This window comes from Myxine glutinosa, chromosome 6 (genome assembly GCF_964187855.1).
Source record: "Myxine glutinosa chromosome 6, kmMyxGlut1.1, whole genome shotgun sequence".
NCBI classification, from domain to species: Eukaryota; Metazoa; Chordata; class Myxini; order Myxiniformes; family Myxinidae; genus Myxine; species Myxine glutinosa.
The window spans coordinates 69,699,529-69,718,555 of record NC_136266.1 but is presented as its reverse complement, the minus strand read 5'-3'; positions in this window follow the sequence as shown (position 1 = coordinate 69,718,555).

The following is a 19,027-nucleotide window of genomic DNA, read 5'->3' as shown; positions in this document are numbered from 1 at the left end:
CGAGATCCCACGCACCACCTCGGCGTGGAGCCATCCAATGTCCCGATCTCGACCTGCCGGCCCGTCTCAATAGAAAGTGGTCGCCATGACGACCCTTCCTATCGGGCTGCCCGCTCCGCCTAGTGGAGCCCGGACGCGGCCGTTCCACGCGAGGCCCAGCGTGGATCGCGCACGGCGGTCCTTTCGAACCCGCCGTGGCTCGGATCTCCGCTGGTTCTCGCGGCACGCGAAGCCCGGCACGCACCGAGGGCCCGAGTCGGCTATAAGTCGTTCTAACCTTTAACCCGGTTACCGTCGATGCTTCACCTGCAGGCTTACATGCATACGCTACCCCTTTCTTGCTCATACATGCAGCCGCTCCCATTCTCCTCGTACCTTCCCTTACACACCTCGGTACACTCACTCCGCCCATCGACTTGGTCACACACCTGACCACCGAACACCTTGGCACACATTCGTCGCTCGCACACCTCACCAACACACCTCTTCGCGCCCCCTCCTCGGTCACTTCCTCTGTGACAATCACAGGTGTGCTCTCATTCGCACACCCAACCACGTGCCTCACTACCAATTCCAGCGTGCATTCCCACACACGCTCTACCATTCCAGGTGTGCATCCTTCCATTCCAGGTGTACATCCTCGCTCACCTGTCACAACCAACTCACGCTCCGTGTCACTCTCACTACTTCCACCTCCATTCTTGACAGCGCACTCACCCTTACTCTCGACGGCACACTCTTTCCTCATGCACCCGTCCGTTACACACCTTTCTCGCGCACACTCTCCCGTTACATCCTCTGTAACACTCACCACAGGCGTGCATTCTCCTTCACTCTTGACAGCGCACTCTTTCCCCATGCACCTGTCCGTTACACACCTTTCTCGCGCACACTCTCCCGTTACATCCTCTGTAACACTCACCACAGGTGTACACTCTCTCGTTACTTCCTCCGTAACACTCACCACACCGCGCTTCCATGTACCCCCTCGCACACGCGCTTCGACCAACTCACTCTTGACGGCACACTCACTCCTTGGCGTGCACTTTTTCCTCACACACCCCATGGTCGGACATTCTCGCACACCTCTTTTTTCGCACACCTGACCTGTCACACACTTCACCAACGGCCTTTCACGAACACCCGGATCCAATCCAATCCCCAAGCCGACTGAAGCTTTCCTCACATCATATACATTGCCACTCACCTTGGCACCTCGTCCCCGCACCTCCTTTGCCACCTGCAAACTCTTTATTTGGTCAGTGAGCATCACATTACGAGTTGAGCACCGACCTTGCACATATTCCATCACTTCCTCCTGGATTTCTCTTTTAGTTTCTGTCCGTCCCTTCTTAATTTCACTCACCTCTTCTTCCACTTCCTCTAATTGTTGTTTAACCTCTTTTATTTCTCGGTGCGTCTCTTCAAGTTCGTCCTCTAAGGCTACCGTGACCGTCTCTACGTGCCTCCTCACTTGCCGGTCCTTTGTCTCCATTATCTCTGTCACCTCGTCCACCCTCATTGTCAGTTCCTCCCGTACCATCTGACATTGCCTCTGCGTTGCTATTAATTCGTTTTTAATTTCTTTTTGTGTCGCCTTCAACCCTCCTAGTACCGCAGTGTTCTTTTGAACCTGCTCCACTAACTTCGTTTGTCCCTCTGTCAGCTGTTCCACCTCCTCCGTCAGACCCTCTATTCCCCCCTGTAACTTTGCCGTATTATTTCTCACCTCTTTCTCTATACGCTTTTCGCCTCGCTTTACCTCCTCGCGTAGCCCCGAAACCTCCTCACTCACCCCTCGTCGTATTTCCTCCATATTTTTTGTAGACGCCACCCTCATCTGTCCCAATTCATCCCTCTGAGCATCCAGTTTACTTTCTAGCCCGATTTGCACCTCCTCTATCTGGTTCCCCATTTGTTTGATTTCCCGGGCAGATTGTTCCCCTATTTCCGGCAATTTGTCCTCCATCCTATTTTCTAACCCCATTAACCCATTTTTCACCCCCTCTAACTGATTCTCCTGGGCAGCCATTCTGTTTTCCACCCCCGTTAACCCATTCTTTACCTCTTTTATCCCGTTGTCTAACCCCTCAAAATTATTGTCTAACTTCTCAAATTTCTTGTCTAACTCCTCAACGGTACCCCTCGCTTCGTCCCTCATTACCCCCATTTGGCCCCCCATTTGATCCATTTTTGCATTCAGTTGGGTCAAGAATAATCTGAGGTCAAACCCGGTTTGCCCAGCGTCCCCAGCCGCCACCGCGGGCTCGCCCTCCGCGGCGCCGCTATTTTGGGACCCTTCAACCACGTGCGCGAGCGCGCCATTTTGTGCCCCTGATACTCCCTCAACCGCCTCCTCATTGCTCCCCTCCATTTGATCCTGGGTTACTTCTAACCCCTCTATCTCTCCCACCGGCATCCCGTCGCCTTGAACAGCCATGGCGCGATTTCAAAATTCGGGTTTTGTAAAACAAAACAAATTTCGATTCTTTATAATTTTGAGCGCGTGAAGCGCGCTTCGGGTCCGAATCTCACCCCTCGACACCAATTGTTACAGGTCGCGGACAGGTGTTATAGACCGAGCGGTGGTGTAAGGCCGCGACCTAACAAACTTACCCGATTCCACCCGAACTTTGGCCGTATCGCACCCTAGCTGCCCAATCTGGAAAAGACTAAAACGACGCAATGTAAAGAGGAAAACGAAGACAAAAAGGTTGGAAATACTACTACATTTATTCCTACTATTTACACACAAGCAAAAAGACAGATGTCACGTTTATTTACAAGCAGCACATGAGACGCAGGTGACACAGGGAAGTACTAGCTTATCTACAGGCTTAACTTATCCCAGGACAGAACAAACAAAAGACACTGACTCACGCGGGGAATTGCAGGAATCGCAGGAGGTGGATGGCTGGAGGGAGAGGGAGGTCCAAGCGGGGTCATGCAGCACGATCGGCGCGTTTAGCAGCCGCCGTTCCTTTTCGGCCCTGCTCCAAACCGCCGCCCAGGCCCCAAGCGGCTGCCGGGTGTCGCTGCTGCGGCCGCCTCCACTTGCCTTGCCAGGCCTTGTCCCACTTGTCTGGTCCAACCCTCAACTCTTTCTTGGTCCCTCACTCTTTACCACCACTCTCTTGACAACCAACTCAGACCTCTACTGGCAACCGACTCACTCCAACTCCTGGTGACCAACTCTTTGTGCATCCCTGACCAACTCCTCCTGACCACTTCCGTTTTGCGCCTTTTATAGCGCCTCCAGCGATGACGCCCCCGGAGTTTTGGACACGCCCATCGGGGGTGCTCACCTCGGCCCTGGTTGGTCGCGCGACCCTCGGGCTCCGCCCTGGATGACGACGGGCGGGCGCGCCCCTCCTCCCCTCTGACGAGGTGGAGACACGCCTTTCTTCTCCGACTCAAAGCCCATGGTCAATGGCGGTTATTGGAGGGGAGGTGATTGGGAATCGAGGGCTCAGCAGTGACGAGAGGGGATGTAATATGGGCAATCGAGGGCTCGGCAGTGACGAGAGGGGATGTAATATGGGCAATCGAGGGCTCGGCAATGACGAAAGGGGATCTATTCTCTTTCACTGCTGCAATGGAGTACTTTCAATTAATGGGAGACACAGCCTTATCCTAAAACACAGAATAAGATATAACTATCGAACATGGATATTCTATGATTGGCTGACGTGTATGCTTGTGGACTATGGGACGCCCTTTTTATCTTTACACAGCTCCGGAGGCAGGAGGCACAGAATAACAACAACAACAATAATAATAATTCACACCAATTTACCACAATACAACACAATAAAAAAAATACAGTCCTCATCTCCGCAACACTGCACCCTCCTCCTCTTAGGCACGTCCCGGGCCTACAACTTTTATTTAGTGTGACACGTAGGTGTAGTTCCCTCTATTTTTAACCTGACCCTGAGTGCGACAGTTTTAAAACATAAATAAATGTGTCCCGCTGCTCCATTGCACCCTGCCTAACAGACACGCCCACAGTTAACCGAATTGCGGAATGGTCTTCAAACTATACACTGACGGTGGGAAGCATTATTTACAATGACGCTACTTTTATTTACAAAACTAACCCAGGACCTGTAATTGTTCTTTCTGGGGGGGGAGACAGTCTGTTCTGCATCAATGCACCATGAAAGCACCTATAACGCACCAACACACCCTCAAGCACCAATCAGTGCAGTCACCACTGTTCATCAATAAAAGAAATCCAACAAACCCCTAACCCTGCAGGTGTCTCTTGCTCTTCGGCTCCCTCTGCTGGTGATTATTATTTGTCTTCCAGATGTTGTCATTTTCATTTGCTTTGCTTACTGGCGGCCTATTTGCAATAAAACTTGCACCCAATGTGTCCTTCTTATTTATTTTATTTATGGCCCACAGGGCCGACTAGTGTGGTTCACCTGTGGGGCATCGGTGCCCTGTGGCCAAGGTCCGCCAGCAAGATTTGGGGTCTCATGGCCGGTTCCAGCAGAGGGGCCATGCCCCAACCCATGGGGTCCATAAGTGGTGCTCGGCCACAGGCATGTGGTCCATCACGTGGTGCATCGATGCAGACAGCTGGTTCTGGGAATTTCGGGCGCACAATGGCCGACCCACGCACTCTCCCCTCGGCGCCCAACGGCGCACAGGTCATGTGGGAGACAAAAGAAAGACAATTGAGCGAGGGGTAAGGTCACAAGGGCACACGTCAAAAAGGCAATGCAAGGCGAAATGCGTACGGAGGGCGAAGTGAGAAAGCTCGTCCCTACCGTACGTCACCCCCCCGTCACCTAGCCCACCCTTGCCCTTACCCCATATGTACAAAACCTACACATTACCAATTCGTCACTACTGTCACGTCTTCCCCATATTTCCCCTATACCAAATTCGTCACCAAAATCCCTCTACTTCAAAATTTGCCATCACCAAATTCCTCATCAATCCTCATAAGGAGGCAGAGATGGAACATCAAAGCACAATGTCACACCCACGTCATGATGCGTCTCACAATCCAAACATTTGCATCATAAAAATAATTAAACCATGGCATGGTGCGGAGTACCTGTCACCTCAGGTGAGTGGATGCAGATGGTGCGAGGAGATCCTTCATCCTAACTATCCTCTAAATGACTTTAACACACTTTACACTACCCGGGGTCTTTCCCTGCCAATCCATTGGCCACTTACACTATGGGTTCTAAAAACCAAATTCCCATTGACCAAACTGTGGTGCTTCTCAATTTGGCGTCTCACTCCCCCGATTCATCTCCCGGTGCCCTCGCACAATTTCTGGGCTGCGACGTGTAGCTCTCCCAGCAGGTCTACCCACCTGCACACCTCCACCACTGTAGTTGCCTCCGAGCTTACCTGCTCCTTACCCTAACCTAACTAACTGGGGACAGCCCCTCTCCTGGCTCTGTCACCCCATGGTGCCCTCTGGCACTGGGCTACCCGGGTCCGTCCTCCGGATCCTCGGGCCCCATCCACAACAACTACTACCGGCTCCCAGAGCCCACCTGCGGCCTCACCTGGCCGACATCCTCACAGTGGTGGAGCGCCCAACCAACTACACACACTAACAGGCTACACGCCCAGCCATTTCCACAACACCAATGCACCCATCCAAATACCATTCTGTCACACGCACCACAGATGCCAATATCCAACCACAATTTACCTATACCCTCTACCTAACACTTACACTACCCGCCCCGGGTATCTGTGATGGGGGTCCACTCTTCCCCCATTCACACCTTCGCACCATCCACTCCACTCCACAATTTCCACCATTCTCACTCCACGACCATCCATTCCAATACTCCATACCATTTATTCCATACACCTGTCCTCCATTCACCTGTCATTGCACACCTGTGCAATCTCACCTGGTGCCACCTGCACCCTCCTCCTCTTCCTGGACCAGTTGGTCAACACAGCACACATCACCATTACTCACTCATACACTGCTCCATTCACCTGTTCAGTTGCACACCTGTGCAATCACACCTTTTAACCACACACACGGCATCATCTGAACTACCTGTTGCCCTGCTAACTTAGTGCTCCCCGTCTTCCCTTTAAACTAAGCACATACCACGTCATTATCATCCACACTAATCTACCTGCGTCCCCACTACAGGTATCATTGTCACTACCTAACCTTAACGTTACCTAAGGTCATCTTCTCTAGATCCCTATCATTATCCTAACCCTCCCAGGTTAGTTTTCACTGCCAACCCCATAAATCTATTGCTCCTTTGCCCCCGCTGTGAGAGATGGCAAAGTTGCCATCCCACCACATCGGGCATCTTCCACTATCAATTTTGCACACTAAATTCCAGCTAATTAAAAATTTGCCAATCACTACCAATCATCTGCCAATCATCACTCTGCCAATCCTTTGTCAATCATCAAATTTTGCTTTTTTTTCAATTTCGGGTCCAAAACACTATCCTCATCACACGTCTACTCACTTGAGCCTATCGGCGCGCCAATTCATCTCTAAAGCTCGGCTTCGCAAAGCCGAGCAATGAATGCTGGTTGCTTGGTGCCGGCGGCTGGATCCGTCCGGCACTCGGTGCAGGGAAGGAGGTTTACCCGGGCCGAGATCCCACGCACCATCTCGGCACAGAGCCGTCCAATGGCCCGATCTCGCCCTGCCGGAACGCCTCAACCACAAAGGGTTGTCGTGACGACCCTTCCTACCGGGCCGCCCGCTCCGCTTAGTGGAGCACGGACGCGGCCGTTCAAAGCGCGGCCTTTCCATTTTCTCACTATCAGCCCTCCTTCTGTCTTCCATTTCTTCACCCGACTTAACCATAAAGGCCTTTATTTGTTCCATAAATAGCCCCCAATCCATCGGCAGCGCTGCTACGGTCGCGGCCGCGGCGACATTTGGTGCCGCTGTAACCACGTGCGCGAGGGCGCCATTTTGCGCACCTGATACTCCCTCAACCACCTCACCATTGCTCTCCTCCATTTCCTCCCTCTGGTCCTGGGTTACCCCTAACCCCTCTTCTAGTTCCCCCACCGGCATCCCGCCGCCTTGACTAGCCATGGCACGATTTCCAAATTTAAGTTTTTAAATAAAACAAAATTTTGGGCCACCCGTAATTTTGAGTGCGCTATTCGCACTTCAGGTCCGAATCTCACTCCCAGGCACCAATTGTTACGGACCGCGGATAAGATGTTACTGGATTTGCCGAGCGGATGGCGCCGCGGCCCGAACCGTTAACAATGACTAAGACCCGATTCCTTAAACGTGGGCCAAATCGTGCCACAGATATTCAATGGGGAAAAGACAAAGACGACGCGGATGTGAAGAAGAAGGAGGAGACAAAAAGGTTTGAAATACGATTATTATTTATTACTATTTACAGGATTGAAAGAAACCAAGGAAGAAGGAAGGATAACAAAATAAAGACAGAAAGAGGGACGGACCAGAAAGACACAGTGAAAATGCTAGCTTCACTACACAGGCTTAACTTATACCCTGGACAGAACAAACAAAAGACGGACTCACACGGGGAATTTGCAGGCAGGAATGGATGGCTGGACCGGGAGGAAGGTTCAGCTCGGACCAGAGGACGGCCGGGCCGGGAGGGAGCAGCCGCCGCCCTTCCTCAACAGCAACCTGCCGTCAACGCTCAAGCTGCGGCGGTCAAAGCTGCGATGGTTCAAAGCTGCTGTTGTTCAAACTGCTGCCATGGGGACGTCGTGTGCTTTCTCAGGACTCCTTTTTTAATCAGCCTGGACTCTTCTGCCGTCTCTGGCGCAACTCTCTGGGGGGACTCAGAAACTCATCTCTCTCGCGCACTTCTCTCTTGGCCTCCTTCTCATCACTCTTTCGCACTTGTCCCAGAGGCTTCCTTCTCATCACTCCTATCAAAGGCTTCCGCGTGCGCTTTTTTATAACGCCGCGGGCAAATCAAGCCGCCGGCCTCCATGACATGCCCATTGGTGAGCTCGCCTCGGCCCTGATTGGTCGGCACGGGCCCTCTGGCTCCACCCTTGATGATGATGGGCGGACACGCCCAGGATTCGGCAGCTCCTCCCCCTTCTTCTCCGAGCCTACCTCGTGGCTAATGGAGTCGCGGTGAAAACAGCAACGCACAGCTGCAGCAAATGCGGTTGGCAGGAAAGGCTTTGGGAATGGGAATGAAAGGGGATCTATTTATTTGAATTCGGTGCAATGGAGTGTCAATTAATGGAAGACAAATCCTTAGCCTAATACACAGAATAAGGAAATATCTGTCAACAAGGAGGGAATCTATTATTGGCTAACGTGATTGTTTATGAAATAACTACGGAACGACCTTTGACCTTTATACACAGACTGGAGGCAGGAGGGTCCAGAATAAAACAATAAAAAAAAACACAATCCTCATATCCACAACAATATATGTATATATATGTATGTATGTATATATATATATGTATGTATATATATATATATATATATATATATATATATATATATATATATATATATATATATATATATATGTATATATATATATATATATATATATATATATATATATATATATATATATATATATATATATATATATATATATATATATATATATATATATGCAGTCACGTGAAAAAGTAACTACACCCCATGTAAAGTTTTGACTTTTTCAACATATTCTACCGACTCCTCTCCGGCCTTGCTCCCCCAGCTCTCTCTGGGCTCTGTCCCCCAAATATTCCTGCAGGTCGCACAAGATCTGCCTGCAACCCTCTTATGGTTAAACTGCCAAAATCAAGACTCTCTGCTCACCTTCACTCCTTCATTCCTCTTTTCTCCCACCTCTGGAACAAACTCCCTCACTCTCTTCAATCCCACTCCTCCCTCCAGGTCTTTAAAACGGCTGTTCACCACCATCTCTTATCTTCCCCAATCCAAAACCTTGATCTTTTCTACCCCCGCTAATTTCACCCCAAATCCACTTTTTTGAGGTGACTTTTGTCTTCTTTCCTGGAAGTCCTTGGTGTCCTTGCGTTTTATACCTATCCTGCCTCCCCCCAGGCCCTCTGCCTCCCACACATCTCCCGATGTCCCTGCCCTCAAATGTTGTGTTTGTGTGCTTCCTCCCTTTCTCTCCCCATCTTGTCGACCGCTCCCATTTTTATATACTTTGTTTACTTGTTTGTTTGATTTGTTTGTTTGATAAATGTTAGCTCTTTCACGAGCCTCGACTTTGTATACAAAAAAAAAACAAAAAAAAAAACAGCTATTTGATCTTCATTTCAACAATATTGATAGATAAAGGTGATATAATATAACAAATATCATGAAACATTTACATTTTGTAGTCCATTGTATAATTTATATAAACATAAATGCAAATTTCGCATGTGGAAAAAGTAAGTACACCCCTACATTTATCACTACTTCAAATATCTAAAATTAGAATAATGTGCACCAACTCAGGTGCAAATGATTAAAACATCGTTCGAGAGGATCTTGGAGGAACCTGTCTTATTTAAACCTCAGACATTTAGTTTGGTTTGCTCTTTGTTGTTGAAGTGTGCGGCGTCACCATGCCTAGATCAAAAGAGCTCTCTGAGGCCTTCAGAAAGAAGGTTACAGATGCCTACGAGTCTGGGAAGGGATTTAAAAAGATCTCCAAACAATTTGAATTCAATCATTCGACTGTCCGGAAGATCATCTGCAAGGGGAGAGGATTCCAAACAAGTGCCAACTTGTTCAGGCCAGGCCGCCCCAGCAAGTTCAGCCCGAGAGCAGACCGCAAGATGCTGAAAGAAGTCTCGAATAACCCCAGAATGTCATCATGGGACCTACAGGTAGCTCTTGCCACTGTTGATGTCAAAGTGCACGAGTCTACCATTAGAAAGAGGCTGCACAAATTTGATCTACATGGGAGGTGTGCCAGGAGGAAACCTTTGCTGTCCAGAAAGAACATCAGGGCAAGACTAAAGTTTGCCAATGAACACCTCGGCAAAGACCAGCACTTCTGGAACAATGTGCTCTGGACAGATGAGTCAAAGGTAGAGCTATTTGGCCACAGTACCAGAAGACATGTTTGGCGAAAACCAAAGACAGCATTTGACCACAAGAACCTGATACCAACTGTAAAGCATGGTGGTGGAAATATTATGGTTTGGGGCAGCTTTGCTGCATCAGGGCCTGGGCAGCTCACCATCATAGAATCCACCATGAATTCTTCATTGTACCAGAGGGTGCTTGAGGATAATGTGAGGCCATCTGTCGGAAAAGTTGAAGCTCAACCGAAGGTGGACCTTGCAACATGACAATGACCCTAAACATACCAGTAAATCCACCAAGGAATGGCTGAAAAGAAAGAAATGGAGGGTTCTGGAATGGCCAAGTCAAAGCCCGGATCTAAATCCCATCGAGATGTTGTCGGGGGATTTGAAACGAGCTGTGCATGCAAGAAACCCCTCAAACATTGCACAGCTGAAAGAATTCTGCATGGAGGAGTGGGCAAAAATTTCTCCCAGTCGATGTCAGAGACTGGTGGACAGTTATAAGAAACGCCTACTTGAGGTTGTTTCTGCCAAAGGGGGCAATACCACCTATTAGAGCCAAGGGTGTACTTACTTTTTCCACATGCGAAATTTGCATTTATGTTTATTTAAATTATACAATGGACTACAAAATGTAAATGTTTCATGATATTTGTTATATTATATCACCTTTATCTATCAATATTGTTGAAATGAAGATCAAATAGCTGTATGTTGAAATATGTTGAAAATGTCAAAACTTTACATGGGGTGTACTTACTTTTTCACGTGACTGTATATATATATATATATATATATATATATATATATATATATATATATATATATATATATATATATATGTATATATATATATATATATATATATGTACATATATATTGGATACAGGATCGAGGCTCGTGAAAGCGCGTCTATTTATCATACAAAAGATCAAACAGACACACAAAACATATAATAAGGGTAGCGGTAGACAAGATGGGGAGAGAAGGGGAAGCACACAAACACAACATTTAAGAGCAGGGGCATCGGGAGATATGTGAGAGGGCTTGAGAGGCGAGGGGTAGGAGATGTATAAAACACCAGGGCACTGCAAGGACTTCCAGGAAAGAAGTTGGTATTTCAAAAAAGTGAATCTTGGGTGAAATTAGCGGGGGTAGAAAATATCAAGGTTTTGGATGGGGGAAGATAAGAGATGGTGGTGAACAGCTCTTTTAAAGACCTGGATGGAGGAGTGGGATTGATGAGAGTGAGGGAGTTTGTTCCAGAGGTGGGAGAAAACAGGAATGAAGGAGTGAAGGTGAGCAGAGAGTCTTGATTTTGGCTGTTTAACCATAAGAGGGTTGCAGGCAGATCTTGTGCGACCTGCAGGAATATTTGCAGGTGAAAGGTCCTCGGAGATAGCTTCATGACGGGAGATTCCAATGATTCTGAATGCTTTGGTTTCAACAGCGTGAAGCCGAGCTAGGTGTGAGGCATGAGCACCGGCCCGGAGGGGAGAACAGTATTCCATTGAGCTGCGGGTGAAAGCCTTGTATGTGGTGAGGAGCTCAGGTGTGCCAACGAAGGACTTCGCACGATGGAGGATGCCCAGTCGGTGACTGGCTTTGAAGGCCAGATTTGAAATGTGGTTTTCCCAGGAAAGATCATGGCAGATAGTGAGACCCAAAAGCTTGAGTGACAGAACTTCTTGGAAAAGATTATTCAGAAAGTGGATGGGAGGGTTGTCCATTCGGTCTTTTCGGAGAAACCGCGTAAGAGTGTGAGATTTGTCAGGATTGAAAGACATGTTCCACTTGTTTGACCAGTCTGTGATTTTGTCCAGGTCTGCAGAGAGTGAGGAGGCTGCAGACTGCCGATCTGATGGATGAGGAATGGAGCCTGAGAGAGTGGAGTCATCAGCAAAGAGATAGAGAGGATTTTCAAGAGAGTCAGTTAGATCATTGATGAAGACCACAAAAAGCACAAGGCCCAGAACACTGCCTTGGGGAACTCCAGCTTGAACAGGAAGGGGAAATGAGAGAAACCCATTCAGGGCCACACGTTGACTACGACTAGAGAGGTAGTCCGCAAGCGAAGCGTGGAGATTACCATGGATACCATAGGAGGAGAGTTTGGTGAGCAGAGCGGGGTGCCAGACCGTGTCGAAGGCACGTGATATGTCGAGGGAGACAGCTCTAATTTCCTGTTTGGAATTGAAGACCTCCATCCATTGTTGAGACAGCAGAAGCAGCATGTCCAGAGTATAGTGACCTGGTCTGAAACCAAATTGATGATCAGAGATCAAGCCATTTGAGAAGAGGAAAGATTTGATATCCAAAGCAATGATGGATTCCATGACTTTGCTGATATTTGCGAGAAGGCTGATTAGTCTGTAGTTGCAAGGATCTGTTTTTGCACCTTTTTGTGTAAAGTGGTGATGTTAGCTGATGTCCAAGCTGATGACAGATGACCTTGAGCAAAAGAGAGAGTGACGAGAACAGAGAGAGCGAGTGAAAGAGCAGGATTTTAGGACCCGTGGGCTGATGCCGTCAGGTCCAGTTGCAGAATCTGAGTCGAGGGTTGACAGAAACTTTTCCACCTTGTCAGGAGGAAAGGACACAGAGTCCAGGAAAAGCTGGGTACATCTGGGTACGGTGGGTACTATACAGAGAGGGATGGGTTTGGGACACAAGATTTAGAGGCAAACACAGAGTTGAGGCATTCAGCTTTTTCACGTGCGGAGTCAGCTGTGTCGCCGTTTGAGGTAAGGGAGGGGATGGAGAAGGAACAAACACCAGAAACAGATTTGACCAGATGCCACGAGGATTTGGAAGAGGGAGACAGGTTTGAGAGTTCAGTCTTGAGAGTGGAGAGATATTGTTTCCTGGCTCTCCTGAGGTTGGACACACACCTGTTTCGGGCTATGTGAAAGGAAATGAGATTTCCTTCCGTTTGATTTGCTTTCCAGGAGGCGAAGGCAAGTTGTTTCTGGGCAACTGCTTCATCATAAGAATCCGTGTACCATGGACGGGAGGAAGGGTAATGTGTGTGTGCGTGTATATGTGTGTGTGTGTGTGTGTGTGTGTGTGTGTGCATACAGGTGTGTGTCCATGTGTGTGCGTGCGTGTGTGTGTGTGTGTGTGTGTGTGCGTGTGCATGTCCATATGTGTGTGTGTGTGTGTGTGTGTGCGTGTGTGTGTGTGTGTTTGTGTCTATACTGATGTACCATCTATTGATGTGGATCCATGATCGAGGTTGTGGATCCACCGTTTGGAGAGGTCCTGGGCTGAAAGGATCGAAACCTTGAGGAAGAACGGTGCCCAGCTGACGATCCATGCAGTCGGGAAACTAGTTAATTGCTTATGGGTTAACGTTCTTGCTGTCGGTGGAGAAACTATGATTGAGATTTGCAATTTAAATAAAGTTGAATATGGGATGTAGTGAAATTAACATCATTTACAACAATCCTTTAAATTATTTATATTTAAGTTTCGGAACAACCGATACTGTACAATTAATTAAGTGTGTGTGTGTGTGTGTGTGTGTGTGTGTGTGTGTGTGTGTGTGTGTGTGTGTGTGTGTGTGTGTGTGTGTGTGTGTGTGTGTGTGTGTGTGAATAAAAGAGAGATAGAATTGTGAGGAACAGAAAAGGAAAAAACGAAATGTGTGTGTGTGTCTATGTGTGTATGAGTGTGTGTCTATGTATGTGTGTGTGTGTCTATGTATGTGTGTGTGTGTGTGTGTCTATGCCTGTGTGTGTAGAGAGAGAGAGAGAGAGAGAGAGAGAGAGAGAGAGAGAGAGAGAGAGAGAGAGAGAGAGAGAGAGACTTTTGTATCTTTTTATTATAAAAATAGAAAAAGAAAACCCCCAAATAGGGGTCACATTGTCATTTCAAGCAGAGAAACAAACAAAACAAAAAATATTAATACAGTAAAATACAGTAAAAATTATGCACAAAACATTTCACAAAACAATAAACGTTTCTCCAGGATTTTACAAATGACTTCTTTCACGCACCATTTGGTCTCAAACTGTGGCAGCCTTCCTGTTATGGAGAAAAAGGCAAAGTCTAACTTTACACGGCTCGTCACAAGATTTTTAAACAAGAATAAGGCATTTTCCTCATTAGCTCCGAGATCGTCAACTTTTCTTTTTCTTGATTTATACACTGCCATTTTTGCCTGTGCAAGCAGGAAATTACCTAACACATCATTCATATTCTTGTGTGAGATGTCTAAGCCATAAATGAAAACACAAGTGTTGAAAACCAAGCCAATCCTGCCAAAACAATTCTTAAGAAAGATAAATAAAGGAGCCAACCGTTGACATTCAACATAAATATGAAAGAGGTTTTCAGGTCTTTTACAAAAGGGACATTCATCTGCTAGGAGACTTGAGAAGCGGTGCAGCAAGTGGTTAGAGGGGAGGATCCAGTGTGCAAGTCTCCATTGGAGGTCACCATGTCGTGGCGGCACAGGAGGATGATAGAATCCTTTCCAATTAGGAAAATATGGGGGGGAACAAGGTAAGAGGTCTCTCCATCGAACCCTCCGCTGTGTCATTTGCCCTTGCAAAAGGAAACTTACGCAACCCAAATAGAGGTCTTTTTGTTTAGGAAACCCATTGAATCCTATGCTAAAGGGGGTACACGGAGGAGAGTTGGCAAGAGAAAACTTGCAAATAAGTTCAGGAAAGGTAGCAGGAGAGGCACCTTGTTCGTTGTCTGCTTGGACTTGCTCCCAGTTAGGTGCAAGCTGTACATAGGTATGAAGCACACAGCGTAGCATACGTGCCACAACTCTGGAGGATCGCACGCCAACCAGGCTTGCCAATGCATCAGCTCCAATCCAACTGCCACTTGGGCTTAAAAGATCGGCGACCGATTTTATGTTCTTCGCGACAAAGCGTTGAACGAGGCACCTATCAGCAGGCATATCATGGAAAATTGAATTGTAAAACAAAGGTTCCATCAAGAACATTTGCTTTGTGTACGAATGCGTAGCTCTTGTTGTCGTTAGAGTTTGCCATGCGTTTAGTACACTTTGATAAAACCTGGAGAGGGGAGACATATCAAGATGCGAGAGATCCATCAAGAATATAGCGTGGTCATAGCCTAGTCTCCCCGCCTGCTGCAAAAGGCGACGAGCGACGCCGACCCAAGGTGGAGAGGGGTGCATGTACAGCATGCGTAGAGCAACCGAAAGTCGAAAGGCCATTAACCGGCTCTTTATGTCAACCAGGCCTTGGCCTCCATCGGTCAGTGGCAAGCTGAGGACCCCGGGTCGCAACCAGTGCTTTCCATCCCAGAAGAAAGACACAAAGCACTTCTGGAGCTGTTGAAGCGACACTACCGGAGGGTGCAGCACAAAGAACCTGTGCCATAGGGTAGAGGCCACCAAACTGTTGATCACCAAGACCCTTCCACGATAAGACAGTTGTGTTATCAGATTTCTCCATTTTTGCAGTTTCCCTTCAACAAGATCCAACAGACCAGCCCAATTCTTTGCTACTGTGGCGTCATTACCCAAGAACACTCCAAGGTATTTCACGCCATCAGTGGCCCATGCAAGGGGAGCAGGAAGTTTGGGTGCCGAGTGACATGACGGACCAAGCCAAATGGCGCTCGTTTTCTCCCAATTCACTTTGGCTGAAGAAGCCTTTTCAAACACGGATAGACAATAACGGACAACGTTAATGTCATTGAGGTTCCGCACAAAAATACACACATCATCAGCATATGCCAGCACCTTAATGGGCCGTTCAAGATGAGAAAACCCAACCCCGGTTAGTCTAGCACGCAAATAACCCAGTAAGGGTTCGATGGAGAGAGCATAGAGCAAGCCAGAGAGGGGGCAACCTTGTCGAATTCCCCTGTTGACAGGCAAGGGTGTAACAAGTCCATTGTTTATCTTAAGCACACTAGAGATATTGTTATACAGTATCTTAATGTAAGAAATGAAGGTCGGACCAAGTCCAAACCGTTCAAGCACTTTGAAGAGGTACCGATGATCGACGCGGTCAAAGGCCTTCTCCTGATCGAGGAGAAGGAGTCCCAAATCTGTGGGGTTTTCTTTGCACAGTTCAATCATGTCTCTTACGAGGGAGATGTTGTCATAGATGGAGCGCTTGGGTACACAATAACATTGGTCTTCTTTCAACAATGAGGAGAGATGAGGAGTAAGTCGCAATGCCAGGGCTTTTGAGAATACTTTATAGTCTGTGCATAGCAAAGAGATTGGGCGCCAGTTTTTAATATAGAGCAAGTCTCCTTTCTTTGGAATGAGGGTGAGAATAGCCCGTCGGCAACTCTGAGGGAGCTCTCCAAGCTGACAGCTTGCGTTCAAGGTGTTGAGGAGTTCGGGACCCAGTAGATGCCAGAATTTATTATAAAATTCAGTTGTGAGTCCGTCCAATCCGGGCGCTTTCCCAACAGCAAGGCTGTGCAGAGCGGCGCCAAGTTCGTCCAAGGTAATGGGCCCCTCCAGGTAGGAACGTCCACCCTCACACAACACTGGCAGCCCTACGGAGATAGAGGCGACACTGACGGGATTTATTTGCTCCATCGAGTATATTTTCGAGAAATATTCCTTTGTGAAAAGTTTAATAACTGATTGGTTGAAAGTGATGGATGAGTCTGCCAAACGCAGTTGAGAGAGCTGTTTGTTCGGGAGGCGTTTCTCTAAGGAAAAAAAATACTTAGTTGGTATGTCTGTCTCGTTAAGGTGCTGCACCCTCATCCGAACTAGGGCACCACGTGCATTCCTCTCAGTTATTTCTTTCAATAAAGACTGTTTTTCGGTTAAGGCTCTTTGCACATTATTATTTTGTCCTGTGACCCTCTGAAGATGTAAAATCTCTGATTGCAATAATTTCCTTGCTTCATAATCAGCCCTTTTTGAGAAGCTCTGGTATTGTTGGCAGAAGCCTTTGATTTGGGTTTTTACTAGATCCCACCACACCAGTGGGTTAACAGAACAGCTTAGCTTCCGTTCCAAGAGATCTGTCCAGAAAGATTCAAAAGCCTGAATAAAGTTGAAGTCTTCTATTAAACTATTGTTGAACTTCCAGTGAGAACTCCCTGGACACGGTTTCGAGAGTTGAACGAATGCTCGAGCTAGGAAGTGATCGGAGAAACCGGAAGGCACGATGTCAGATTTGCAAACTCCATGTAACAGGTGAGAATTTACATAAATGCGATCAAGCCTCGCAAGTGAGATGTGGTTGTTGGAACAACGACACCATGTGTAGGATTGTTCGGAAGGGTGTTGCAAGCGCCAGACATCATGGAGATTATATTTTGCGATGATATTTGCAAAGAGTTTTGCGGTACATGGTTGAGGTTCCGGCCCGTTTCGGTCGCATGAGGCATTAACAGTACAGTTAAAATCGCCACCAATAATTAGACAAGTCTGCAGATCCAGTGTTTGGAGGAACTTTCTCAGTTCAGCAAAGAAGGAGATCCGCTCACCATTTTTGCTTGGAGCATACACATTAAGGATTGTAAACTTGACCTGATTGAGATAGAAGGTCACAGAGGCAAGATGGCCATCAATGATATTCGCAAATTGAAGCGAGGATGGTTGGAAATGTTTCCCTAAGACAAACATGATTCCTGCCTTAGACGAGGAGCTGTTACTAAAGAAACACTCCTTATCCATAATGAGCCGCCACTGGGCCTGAACAGATCTGACAGCGTGGGTCTCCTGCAACAACGCTATGTCGAGACCGTTTGCGTTTATCAGCTGCTTGATCTGGATCTGGCGGGGTGAACTTCCACCACCATTGACATTTACTGTTCCAATCTTGAAACTCACCATGAATTAACTTAGAGTCTTTTTCGTCTTGGCGATCAATTTTCTTAAACGGTGACAATGTGTCTGAGGAAAATTGAATAAGTCAGGCCTGCGTATAATAGCCTGAGCACACTCAAGGAAGGACGGTAAATCGGGAAAGTATTCTGTTAGGTTTATACTGCGTTTCCTGTACGTATTTTGCAAGAAAAGTCGTATTTGTTCAGGGGAAGTAGGACCTAGACTGGTAGGTTTCTCCATTGCTTCCACCTGGCTGTTTGCTTCCTCCAGGTCAGATTCGTCGGAGTCAGTTTTAATTTCCGAATCACACAAGCTTGTATAATCCTGCATGTCGCTGCTGTCATCAATATTGGCACACGGACCTGCACTAGTTGTAACATCTGTGTGCTCTCCCACCGTGGGGACATTGCTTTGAGGAATAACAGCAATAATCTGTGGATTTTGTGAAACAGAAACAGCATCAGCAGATGCAGCGATGTTGCTTCCCCCGACTGCAACAACCTCCGATGGTGTGGCGGTATCTAGCAGAATAGGAGTCTCTTGCAAGATATTGATTCCTGCGATTCCAGCTTCACCCGGTGATGAAGTGAGAGCAGTAACTGGGACAGTTTCGCTATTTTCTGCTGGCGGGAATTCAGCATCATCATGCTCAGGATTAACATTTTCCAAGGTGACAGCAAGTTCATCACCAGTGGCCTCGGCAGGTTCATCACCAATGGTCTCAGCAGGTTCATCACCAGTGGTCTCGGCAGGTTCATCACCAGTGGTCTCGGCAGGTTCATCACCAATGGTCTCAGCAGGTTCATCATCCATGGTCTCGACAGGTTCATCACCAGTGGTCTCAGCAGGTTCATCACCAATGGTCTCAGCAAAATCATCAGAGGACTTTCCAATAGCCGAGTCCGTAACAGGTGAGACGATTCCATTTGATTTGTTAACAGGTAAACCAGTCCCTGCATGTGGAACGTCTATGTCCTCACATGAAAGGGGGCCGAACTTGTTGGCTGTAGGTACAGGGTTTGTCCCAGGTAAGCCTTGTAGAGTGGCATCGGTCACGACTGGGGGGGTGTTACCGACAGGTTGCTTATTGTTAAATGCTGCCTTTTTCTGAGTTAAATGACCGTCGGGAAGGGTCTTTCTCTTTCTTGACGGAACAATGGTGAAACCATCCCCGACGTTCGTTGTGCTGTTTGGATCATCGGGATG